We start from the raw sequence: 12,140 nt of genomic DNA on the forward strand, positions 1-12,140 counted from the left end.
GAATAAATGTGGGTCATTTATACATATGAACCCTGATTTAACGTAGTTCTCAGGAAACATCTGAAACTGAAACTTTCAATAAAAAAATATATAAGCTGCATTTAGGATATGGATTTTAGATTACAGTGGTTTGATATTTAGTGCTCAAAAAAAAAATCAGGACTTACTTGTACTATATTTTGTTTATATTTTAAGCAGTCCAGTTCACGTTTGAAGCTTTTTTTTTTTTTTTTTTTTAAAAGCTGGCATACTCCCATGGTACCCCAATACTTCAGTTCAGATTCTGTTTCTCCTGCAGGATTTAGTAACATCAGTACTGCAAGACTTGAAGTAGGGCAATGAGCTGCATGGTATTTGCACATATTTGTGTAGGTGTTAGGTATGTTATCAATTCTTGTAAGGGGGACACAGAACTCTGAACTCAGGTCCCAGTAGGTAAAAGTACAGAGGAAGTTAAACTAAAAAAATATATATGCATGTGTGTGCCTCAATTTAAGAGGGACACTGAGTCCCCAATTCAGGCTTTCGACACCTCTGAAAAAAATTAGATACAAGGTGTCACAAATTGGGCACCCAAAACTGAAGTGCACAAAATCAGTGAACACTGCTGAAAATATGGCTGAAAAATATTTATGCATCTGCTTAACTCTATGCACATGAACAGTCCCATTAAACTCAGCACATAATGTAAATGTTTGCAAGATTGACAAAACATACATTTTCAGTTTTTTTCCCCCTCTCTATATACTTAGCAGGACCTGGTAGATTTGGGAACATTCCTGAATGTTGCCCTTAGTCCCTCAGATAAAGATTTTGTAACCAAACACATATTCCCATTCAACAATAAGAACTTTTAAAGCTTTTAGGTGTTGAAACTTATTAAGTTTTTAACACCTCCACCACATTTCAACAGTCTAAATATTCTCCTTCCCCATCAACTGAGGGATGAGAAAGCTGCAGCTCAATTTTCAGTCTCTTATGATGTCACATCCCATTAGCTCTCCAGTTCTTCAGATAACACAGAGAAATAAACACCGACCCAGCATGCTCTTTCTAGTATAAAAAAGCTAAGAACAAAGGGGATTATTGGAGTTCACCTTTAAAGTACTAACATTAAAGGAACCAAAAATACATCTCCTGGAACTATTCACAAGACAATGAGCTGGCAACTGTAGTACATAATCAATTTGTACTGTATTCTTAGACACAGTACATGAGTTAATCTCTCTGTTTAGAGATTGTTTTTAAAGGATACCTTGTACTGATTTGGAGCAAGCTAGTTTGTCTATATTAGATAATCACACACTACATTAGCTGTGCACGTATCTGGGAAAACAACATTTACCATACAAATGAAAAAAGGAAATATTGCTGTAGCTTTGACATTTAAAAAAAATACATAATTGTGAAATATTTCCAAGCTTCTGTTACACTGATATTTTCTCCTCAATATCATATACAAATATCACCCAACCCCCTCCCACCACATTAAAAGAACATTAAAGTTACAAGATCGAGCCCTCGGAAGTTAGGAAGTTCCAGAAATAAGGTTGCCTGTGTAACCTTAATTAATTGACTTTGTGCATAAGCATGATGATACATTCTCTAATTCCATGCTCACATGCTTCTTTTTTCAACAGTACCTCTACTTCATTCATTGCACAAGATGGACCTGCTCAGGGGATGAATCAGGATTGTGTAGTAAAGGTGGCTGTTGTCTAGAAGACCACTGCCTCATTTATTGTACTAGTTAATAAGGCATGGCAGGAAGAGAAGGATGGTCTTATGCTAACAGCAGTTGAATGGTGCCCTGGACAACTGGATTCTATTCCTACCTCTGGCACACAGAGTTCTGGTGTGATGCTGGGCAAGACACTTAAAAAAAAACAAAAAACACCACATCAAACATTTCATGGGTAGTCATTACTTATGTGTTCCTCATTTTCTGAGTGCCCAGCTTGAGACCCTGGGGTCTGATGTGCAGAACACTCACACTCTGATTTGCTAAACTTTCACAGCTGCAACTGAAGTCAAGAGGTGCTGTTATTTGAAACTATCAAGTGCTGTATCATGCTAAGCACCTGAAAAAAATCAGGTCTTAGACATCTCAAATTGAGCATTGCATCACTACCAGTCCCAGTCTCTTTGCCCTGACATTCCCAGTTCCTCCCTCCCAACTCTTCCCACCCCTGTATTTTTGCCCCAATCACCTCTCTCCCTGGCTCTTTGTAGCAATCTCTTTGACCAGCCAGCCCCAATTCTCCCATGCACATCCTTGCTCCTTCTCATATCGCAGTTCCCCCACGCACGTCCTGGCTCCTTCTCATATCTCTTCCCTCACCCCATCCCCCACTCATTCACCCCCCACAGCTTTCCAACCCCAGTCTCCTCCTTCAACCACCTCCTGTCTCCCCACTCCTCTAAGCACGGAGTCTGATCTCAGTGTTGTCATTCCTCCCCAAATGGCTCCCAGATCCCCCATTTTATTTCACCAGCTCCCAGTCTCAACCTCCTCTTTCTCCCAACCCCAGCCTCCCTACCATCTCTGGCTCCCAATCCCAGTCCCACCCCACAACTCCCAGTCAGTTTCTCTCTTCCCCCTTTCCTCTTCCTGTCCCAGGAAATCTCCTTGTCCTAACTACTCCTTTCCTTCTTCCCTGGTCCAGGTCTTCTCCCTTCTGTATTCCTCCTCCATGCGGTCTAACCTCATTCTGAGAAATGACTGAAACTTATGAAAAATTCAGAAAGCATTTGACAAGGTCCTCATCAAATGTTCTTAAGCAAATTAAGGAGTCATGGGATAAGAGGAAAGGTCCTCTCATAGATCCCTCACTGGCTAAAAGATAGGAAACAAAGGGTGGGAATAAACAGTCAGTTTTCACAGTGGAAAGAGCTAAATAGCAGGGTCCCCCAAGGACCTGTACTGGGATCAGCATTGTTCAACAATGACCTGGAAAAGGTGGTAAGAGTGAGGTGGTAAAGTCTGCCGACAATACAAAATTACCTTATATGGAAGCTGTTCCATAACCCTAAATCACTTTTGTTGCCCTTCTCCATACTTTTTCCAATTCTAATACACCTTGTTTGAGATATGGTGTCCAGAACTGCATGCAGTATTCAAGGTGTGGGCATACCATGGATTTATACAGTGACATCTTATTATCTATCCATTTCCTAATGGTTCCAAACACTATGAGCTTTTTTGACTGCAGATGGACATTGAGTAGATGTTTTCAGAGAACTACGCACAAGGACGCCAAGATCTCTTTCTTCAGTGGTAACAGCTAATTTAGAACCCATCATTTTGTATGTGTAGTTGAGATTGTGTTTTCCAATGTGCACTGTTTTGCATTTTCAACATTACATTTAATCATTTTGTTGCCCCATCACCCAGTTTTGTCAGATCCCTTTGTAACACTTCACAGTCTGCTTTGGACGTATCTGTAGATCATAAGAACAGCCATACTGGGTCAGATCAATGGTCCATCCAGCCCAGTATCCGGTCTTCTGACAGTGGCCAATGTTCTTATGTTCTATAAAATCATGAATGGTGTGGAAAAAGTTAATAAGGAAATGTGATGTACTCTTTCATATAACACAAGAGCCAGCCATTGAAATTAATAGGCAGTAGATTTAAAAAAACCACCATCAGGAACGATTTCTTCACACAAAGCACAGTCAACCTGTAGAACTCATTACCAGGGAATGTTGTGAAGGCCAAAAGTATAACTGGTTTCAAAAAAAGAATGAGATAAATTCATGGAGTATAGGTCCATCAATGGCTATTAGCCAAGATGATCACGGACACAACCCTATGCTCTGGATGTCTCTAAACCTCCGACTTGCAAGGAGTTGGAATTGGACAACAGGGGATGCATTACTTGATAAATTGTCCTGTTCTGTTCATGCCCTCTGAAGCATCTGGCCCTGGCCACTGTCAGAAGACAGGATAATGGGCTACATGGACAACTGATCTGATCCTGTATGGCCCTACTTATGTAAATTCAGGTTGCAGTAAACACCCAGAGCATGGAAAATTTCAACCCAAATGGTTAAAGTGATCACAAACTTGTAAGCAACTGTAAAAAGAGTCTTATAATGGGAAATGTTGGGCAACCTTAATAAAAAAAAATGGTGCTAACAACCTCATCTATTACACAAACGCACATGCACTTGCAGTGCAACTATCAACATACAATTCCACGCTTTAAAAAAATAAAATACAAAAATCATCACAGGCATATTTTTGTATGCCAATAATCAAAGCTACATAATCACATACTACTCTACCCGTCATTAAAAAACCATTTACTTTGTTGAAAACACAAAGAAAGAAAGCTTGTTTTACAGGAACTGGGTGAGACACGATTTAAGACTAGCTTTACATTTCCTGGGTTATACAATTCGTTTGGTAGTTTCATATCAACGCCACCTTAAATAATTACTTGCATTAGAGCATTAAAGAATAATTTCCGTCTCCCAGATGCCCAAAACAATAATCATTTCAATTGTGGCAAATTACTTCAGAAAGTAATATGCTTCTAAGGACCTGAACATTATCCATGGAACAGCTACTGCCTAGCAAGTATAGCTTTCAAAGTCACACAACTGGTTTATCATCATTTTAATGGAGCTCTAGTAGCTGAACTTCTTGATCTCCAGCAACAAACTTCTACTGGGTCTCCAAAATGTTACAGGACTCATTTAAAAATCTTGCTTATAGGCATTAACATGGAGATTAGGCAGGGAGCTATACAAATGACTGATTTTTTCGAGTTTGCTGGCAGCTCCAAAAAGACAGAATTGTTTAACAAACTGAAAAGTTAACAAAAAAAAAATTGCTCTGAATTTTAAGATTTGTTTTAAAAATTACATAAAATGAGGACCTTTATATGAAATGTCACTTTGAATAGAAAAAGTGAAAATATTTTGTTTTGAAAGCGTGGAAACAAAGTGTTTAGATTTTTTCTTCCTGGTTTTCAACAGAAACAATTCAGCAAATTCAACACAAAACCATGAAATGTTTGGGTTGACCCAAATGTCCATTTTTGCTGAAAAATTTTTCAGTTGGAAAATTTCAACCAGCTCTAGTTATAAACTTTCTGGCCACAACTGGGCTTTTCCTAGGCCATGGAACATATCTGTGCAGAATGCCTTGGGAAGATCTTTCCTGGCAAAGATCTAGTAGATTCAAACTAACCAAGATCTGTATCCATCCAAACCACATGGTCCCCCAAATACACTTATTTCCCATTACACACACAGGTGAGTAGATTTACATTTACAGGACAATGGAATTGTACATGTGACATGTAGGTATATATATTACACAACCACTGCTTACACCTCTAACCATGCCTTTTTGTTATCACCACCTGCTCCAGGAATTGTGCCTCCTTTCAGGCTGTTCTGTAAGTTTAGAACAGTGTCCCAAGCTTCCTCCCTCTTTCTCCTCTCTTACAAAAGAGAGTTTAAGAATTCCTCTAGTTTGAAAAGCATTCCACATCTAATAAGTACATGACATTGTACATTTGTTCTCTGCTTTACACTGTATTGTTTTGGTTTATAAGGATCGGTTTCAGTTTTGGTACAGGTTTCAGAGTAGCAGTGGTGTTAGTCTGTATTCGCAAAAAGAAAAGGAGGACTTGTGGCACCTTAGAGACTAACCAATTTATTTGAGCATAAGCTGTTAGTCTCTAAGGTGCTACAAGTATTCCTTTAGTTTTGGTACAGTTTTCCCATTGTTCAATGCTGTATAAAATTGACGGCACTATCTATGTTACTTTCCCTTTTACTGTCATTTTTCTCATCTTTTCCCTCCTTCCCTCCACTCAAATCTCTTTCCACCCCTGCCTCTCCCAACTCCCCCAAAGAAGTTGGTAGTTCTATCGTTTAAAGTTTATTTTTTCTAAACTATTTGTAGAAGGGTATAAGGGCACTACCTGGCCACAGTGCACCAGGGTGTTAATCACAATTCAGCTGCCTGTTTCACTTGCACAGCTACTCAGGGGAAGGGCTAGTGAAGTGGCCACCTGAAAGGCAGAAGGAGAAGAATTCCTTGGGGAAGTGCAGGCTCACACTCAGGGGTCAGAGCATTACCAATTATCTTGACTTATTTTACATTCTTGCTATAAAACACTTACCATCTTTCAAAAGAGGATCTTGCTGACTGCAACTGTTTTTTCTCATGTTATTCCACCAGCATGCACCTGACATTACCCACCTCTTCCAATTTGCGTTCTCCGAGCACTTACTTACCCCCCCCCCATCTCTGGTCAGTGTTTCCCCATCAATATTTTATCTTTTTTCTCCTTTTCTTTCTTGTTCCCCTGTCATACCCCCTCCCTACCATATTCTCTCTCTCCCTAACCGAGCACCATGGAGCGCTAGAGCCTTCACAGACAGCAAAATCTGTTTAAATACATGTTTACAGCCACACCTTTTCCGCATTCCAATACAGAGGGGAGCCAGGCTGGTAGATCCTCTCCCCCTGCTCAGGTATTCAGTGATAAAGGAGTAGAAATGGTAATCACCACCTCTCTCTGCTGCATGGTCAATGGTGAGGCAAGTGATAGATCTCTCAGTTGGGGATATTAAAAGTCAATGTGTGTCTTCAAAATGTTCAGGACCAGATGAGCACTGGTTAGGATCATTGCATTCAGCTGCTGAGCTTACTAAGTAAAGTTGTCAATGCTGGTGGACTTTAAAGCCAAGATCCAGCCTAACCACCCCCATTTCTGGTCAAAACCATCACATTACTGCTAGAGAAATGTAAAGGAAACAGTTTTAGCTACCACGGCATTGCCACACACTCATCACTGTGATATCAGAGCACTCCCTGAGCAGATACTATAGAAAAAGCACTGCATTTTATTTTAAAACTATTCTAACATGCGAGCTGCTGACCTGAAATTACAGGCTTATTTTGAGTGATTTCTGAGTCTGTGCTGCAATGTAAGTTAGTAGTGAGAATATACCATTTGCATGCACAGCAAATGCTATATGAATCTACAGTAGCTTCCAGGGATATGCTTTGACTTGATGTGCAGTAGCACAGACACAATACATAGGGTGATGTCTAATAACGATCTTCTTTTCTTTGAGATATGCTATTTATTATTCAGTTCCTTGCACTATTTTAAATAGACAGACACCTGAGATGTTGCAAAATGCCTGCTAATTACTAGGTGTCCTGTTTATCTCTCAACCCAAATAGACTGTTTTTATGGTGGCTCTGCTTCATACCAAACTGCCTAAGGTGCAATAAAGTTCTATTCAGAATATAAAGTGCTGCTTTTTGCTTCCTCTTTTATAGGCAGGCATGATGCCTATTAATTTACATGTACAATAAGAAACACATGCCAAGGAGAGCTTTCCCCCAATCAATATCCAATATTCCATTTTAAAATCAAATCAAAAGATATGTTCTAGACTTTCCTATCACTTCAGATTCCTCCTAAACAAGAGGGCAGGGTACACTCTAGGCATCCTTTTAAAAAAACAGGAGTAAACCCATCTAATTTAATGATTAAGACACATCTTGGTGTGTTAGGCTGAGAACCACTGATCCAATTTACCATTGTGGGCCGCATCCAATACTACCTATATGGCCCTGAGGATGTCACATGGGCCACAGTTGTGTGCTGACTGGACCACAGGTTGAGAACTACTGGTTTGGATACACAACAGTGGATTCATGTAGGGGTGTGGGTGCGTTTAATAAGAACTTAAAAGTTTTAGCAAAACCTAATTGTCAATTACCTGTAATATCTCAAATCAATTCCTTTGGCATCTACTAAAAGTAGTTAAAATAGGTTTCTTATTTCTTCCTATTCCCAGAGCTATCAGAGTATCTGCTATATCAGTTCTGTCTCCCTTTCCTTTAGAATACAAGTTACCAATGATATAGACAGTGAATGTTCACACAGTTGATTAACTTAGATTTCCTGTAAAGAAGAATAGCATCTTTATTATATCTATTCCATCAGCCCAAATTGCTCTAATGTGATAGATTATTATTTTTTATATTACTTTGGTGTTCATGAAACTCATATTACATTCAGCCTCCTTTGCAGATGCTACATTATATTTTTAAATGCATTATGGATATGGAAATGTGTCAGTACATATCTATACAAGCATTATTTCTTGAAATACAGCATATATGAAATATAGACTGAAAGAAATACACCAGTTAACTTCTATGATTCTATAACATTGCCAGGAACTTTAGAAAATTCAAAGAGTATCACAATTAGCAAAAACTATCACATATCTATCTACCAGTGCAGTAGCTGATTTTATAACATATACTGTAGCCTAGTAGTACCGAGCTGTTATATACTGCTTGTCATCAGTAGATCTCAAAGTGCTTCACAAAACCTATTTTAGCGGTGCTCAACCCTAGAGAGACTATGTCTCAACCAAAGGAGGTGCAGAGAACCCCAAAATACTCAGAGACACGTTATGAGATGACATTAGTGCAACTGATTTTTCACTTCTTACTAAAAGAGTATCAGCTAGAGAAGACTGTAATCCAGTGCCGTACCATGGTATTTTTATAACTCTTTGGCACTCCCTTTGACACAATACTAACCCTCTAGCTCTTATCCTTCTCAAGCAGCTGGTAGAGATGGGAAGGAATCCTGGGAATTATCCATTTGCTCATCTGTTGCCTTGTCACATGGAAAGCATTCTGCTGATGCAACTGTTGTGTTTGCTCTTAGACTCCACAAGAGTTACATGTGGTTCAACAGTCAGGTGGAGCTTCGTAGATCAGAGTTGGGTAGTGCCACAGGGCATGCTACCTCACCCTTTCTCTTTACAAGCAGTCCTCACACACTCTTACTTAAGTTCACCACAGCATATTATATTTGTCTCATGCAGTTTCATGTCCCATCACCATAAGGCTTTTCCCAATCTTCAAGGTACTCCTTGACAGAGGGATGATGGTCTTACTTTTGAGATCCTGAGCTTCTTTGACCTTCCTTCCAGCCTTTGCCCCTCTCTTCCGTTTTTTTTTTTTAAATGTCCCAGCTGATGAGCTGAATCACCTTGTTAGTTGTTTAGTCATCCAGTCCCTAACCAATTATCTCCTCAATTTGGGGATATTTGCAAGGTGCATTGAAAGATGAGTCAGCCTTAAACTATTCACGGTAACAGGTTCTTAGGCCTTCTCCTCATTGCATTGTTAGCCTGAGCTGCAACTTGAGTTTTGCACCTAACCTGACTCCAGTCCATGCAAAAATCTCTAGCTCAATTTAAATGGTGTTTGAAGCTCATGCTAGTTAGAATGGGAATGCAGTATCTTGAATTACAACAGCTCATCAACTACTAATTCAATCACTCTGGGCATGTCTACACAGCAGTTTAAGCCCAGGCTCAATCTAACCTCCACCTTTGTATCCTCACTGCAAATGTGCTAACCTAGGGCTCTTTCCCAGGGTCCCAAACAATGTTCTCTCTATTTTTTTCCATCCATCTGCAGAATAAATTTTGTTATGTGCACCGAGGTGATGTACGCCACCAGTAGAAGAAACAAAAATCCTAGATACAATATATATTTTTTAAAAGTTACCATAGGGATAATTACTCCAGCCGGGATAGGTTAGGCATTTTAGATCTCACTACTCAAAGAATTAAATTTAAGTGTAAGAGAGAAATAAAAATTATGAAATGCATAGACCACTCAAAAAACTAAAATAACATTTTGAAAGAGTAAAATTACACACACACACACACAGTGTGTGTATGCTGGCTGCTCGGGAAGTTTCTGAGAGACACCGTGCACTGTCTCTTTAAGGCACTCACTGAAAGCTCTTCTGTTCCCCTGAGCCCTGTCTCCCCACCCTGGCTCTGTAGAGATGGGGGACATGGGCAAGAGAGAGGGAGAACACGCGCTCACATGCACACTGGCTGCTGGGGAAGTCTCTGAGACACCGTGTGCTGTCTCTTTAAGGCACTCACTCCACCCAGAAGGCTTGTTCAGACTTCAGCAGCTCTCTCCTGCTCAAAAGTCCTGAGCCCTGTCCCCTCTGTCCTGCTCTGTGGTGATGGGATACAGGGGTGGGGGACAGGGACACCCTGACATCAGCACCCTCCTTCCCCCCACTCTGCACAGCCAGCAGGAGGGTCCCAGGAACAGCTGCAGGAGCAACATGGCTGCAAAAAGCAGCAGAGAGGGGCACCTGAACACATGCTGCCAAATGCGTGCAGCTCTGCTAATCAAGTGCACAGCATTTGAATCTCTCCTGGCAGGCCGTGCGGCCACGCAGCTTAGAGGGTACACAGGCCAAGACCCTTCAGGGCTGGAGGGTCTGAGCCCATATGAAGTTGGGACCTAGGGTCCGAGCCCCATGGCTTCAGCTTGATGTGGGTCCTAGAAGTGCTCCTGGGTATCCCAAAGTTCCTGGCAGCAGAGGAGCAGCAGTGCAGGCAGCCAGAAGTGCCATTACTGTCTGGCCGAGCATGCTACCCCTTTCAGCTCCTCCCACAGCAGCGACTCTGGCTCCTCCTCACTGCTGTGTGGAGCTTGCCCAAAGCAGGGAGCAAAATTGACAGGGAGGAGGTGGCTCCCTGTCACTAGGATGTTGGATTAAAAATGCAATGTAGATGGTTGAGACCAGGATTCCCTGCCACAGGTCAGTTAAGTCCCAGTAACCCTTGGTGTACATTACTGTGTACACATAGCCTCTGTGAGGGTGTTGTTTTGCAGTGTGATCACTCTCAGTAGGCTTGAGTGGAGCAAGTTGAGTGTTCTAACTGAAGCTAACTAATGCAGTAAAGACAAGCCCTTTTGCCTTCTATGACAAGATAACTGGCTCTGCGGATGAGGGGAAAGCGGTGGACGTGCTGTTCCTTGACTTTAGCAAAGCTTTTGACACGGTCTCCCACAGTATTCTTGCCAGCAAGTTAAAGAAGTATGGGCTGGATGAATGGACTATAAGGTGGATAGAAAGTTGGCTAGATTGTCGGGCTCAACGGGTAGTGATCAATAGCTCCATGTCTAGTTGGCAACCGGTATCAAGTGGAGTGCCCCAGGGGTCGGTCGGTCCTCAGGCTGGTTTTGTTCAATATCTTCATAAATGATCTGGAGGATGGTATGGATTGCACCCTCAGCAAGTTTGCAGATGACACTAAACTGGGAGGAGAGGTAGATACACTGGAGGGTAGGGATAGGATACAGAGGGCCCTAGACAAATTAGAGGATTGGGCCAAAAGAAATCTGATGAGGTTCAACAGGGACAAGCGCAGAGTCCTGCACTTAGGACGGAAGAATCCCATGCACCGCTACAGACTAGGGACTGAATGGCTCGGCAGCAGTTCTGCAGAAAAGGACCGAGTGGTTACAGTGGATGAGAAGCTGGATATGAGTCAACAGTGTGCCCTTGTTGCCAAGAAGGCCAATGGCATTTTGGGATGTATATGTAGGGGCATTGCCAGCAGATAGAGGGACGTGATCGTTCCCCTCTATTCGACATTGGTGAGGCCTCATCTGGTGTAGTGTGTCCAATTTTGGGCCCCACACTACAAGAAGGATGTGGAAAAATTGGAAAGAGTCCAGCGGAGGGCAACAAAAATGATTAGGGGACTGGAACACATGAATTATGAAGAGAGGCTGAGGGAACTGGGATTGTTTAGTCTGCGGAAGAGGACAATGAGGGGGGATTTGATAGCTGCTTTCAACTACCTGAAAGAGGGTTCCAAACAGGATGGACTAGACTATTCTCAGTGGTAGCAGAGGACAGGACAAGGAGTAATGGTCTCAAGTTGCAGTGGGGGAGGTTTAGGTTGGACATTAGGCAAAAACTTTTTCACTAGGAGGGTGGTGAAACACTGGAATGCGTTACCTAGGGAAGTGGTGGAATATCCTTCCTTAGATATTTTTAAGGTCAGGCTTGCCAAAGCCCTGGCTAGGATGATTTAGTTGGGGATTGGTCCTGCTTTGAGCAGGGGGTTGGACTAGATGACCTCCTGAGGTCCCTTCCAACCCTGATATTCTATGGTTCTATGATGCTACAGCATGGAACAAAGATGGGTATAAAATTCAGTAAGTGCTCAAAATAAAATTCTTAGATTAAGGCCTTGTCTACACTATAGAGTTTGATTGTCGACAAACTTTTTTTTGTTGACAAAAAAGC

The 12,140-nt window shown here is 41.6% G+C and overlaps 1 protein-coding gene across 1 annotated transcript in view; it reads right to left on the reverse strand.

Annotated features, from left to right (window-relative positions):
* The window catches only part of LOC311526906 (myocardial zonula adherens protein-like), a 90,895-nt gene that overhangs the window by 63,558 nt on the left and 15,197 nt on the right, over positions 1-12,140 (reverse strand). The window lies entirely within an intron of this gene.

The sequence above is a fragment of the Lepidochelys olivacea genome (genome assembly GCF_965140295.1).
Source record: "Lepidochelys olivacea isolate rLepOli2 genome assembly, chromosome: 10".
NCBI classification, from domain to species: domain Eukaryota; kingdom Metazoa; phylum Chordata; order Testudines; family Cheloniidae; genus Lepidochelys; species Lepidochelys olivacea.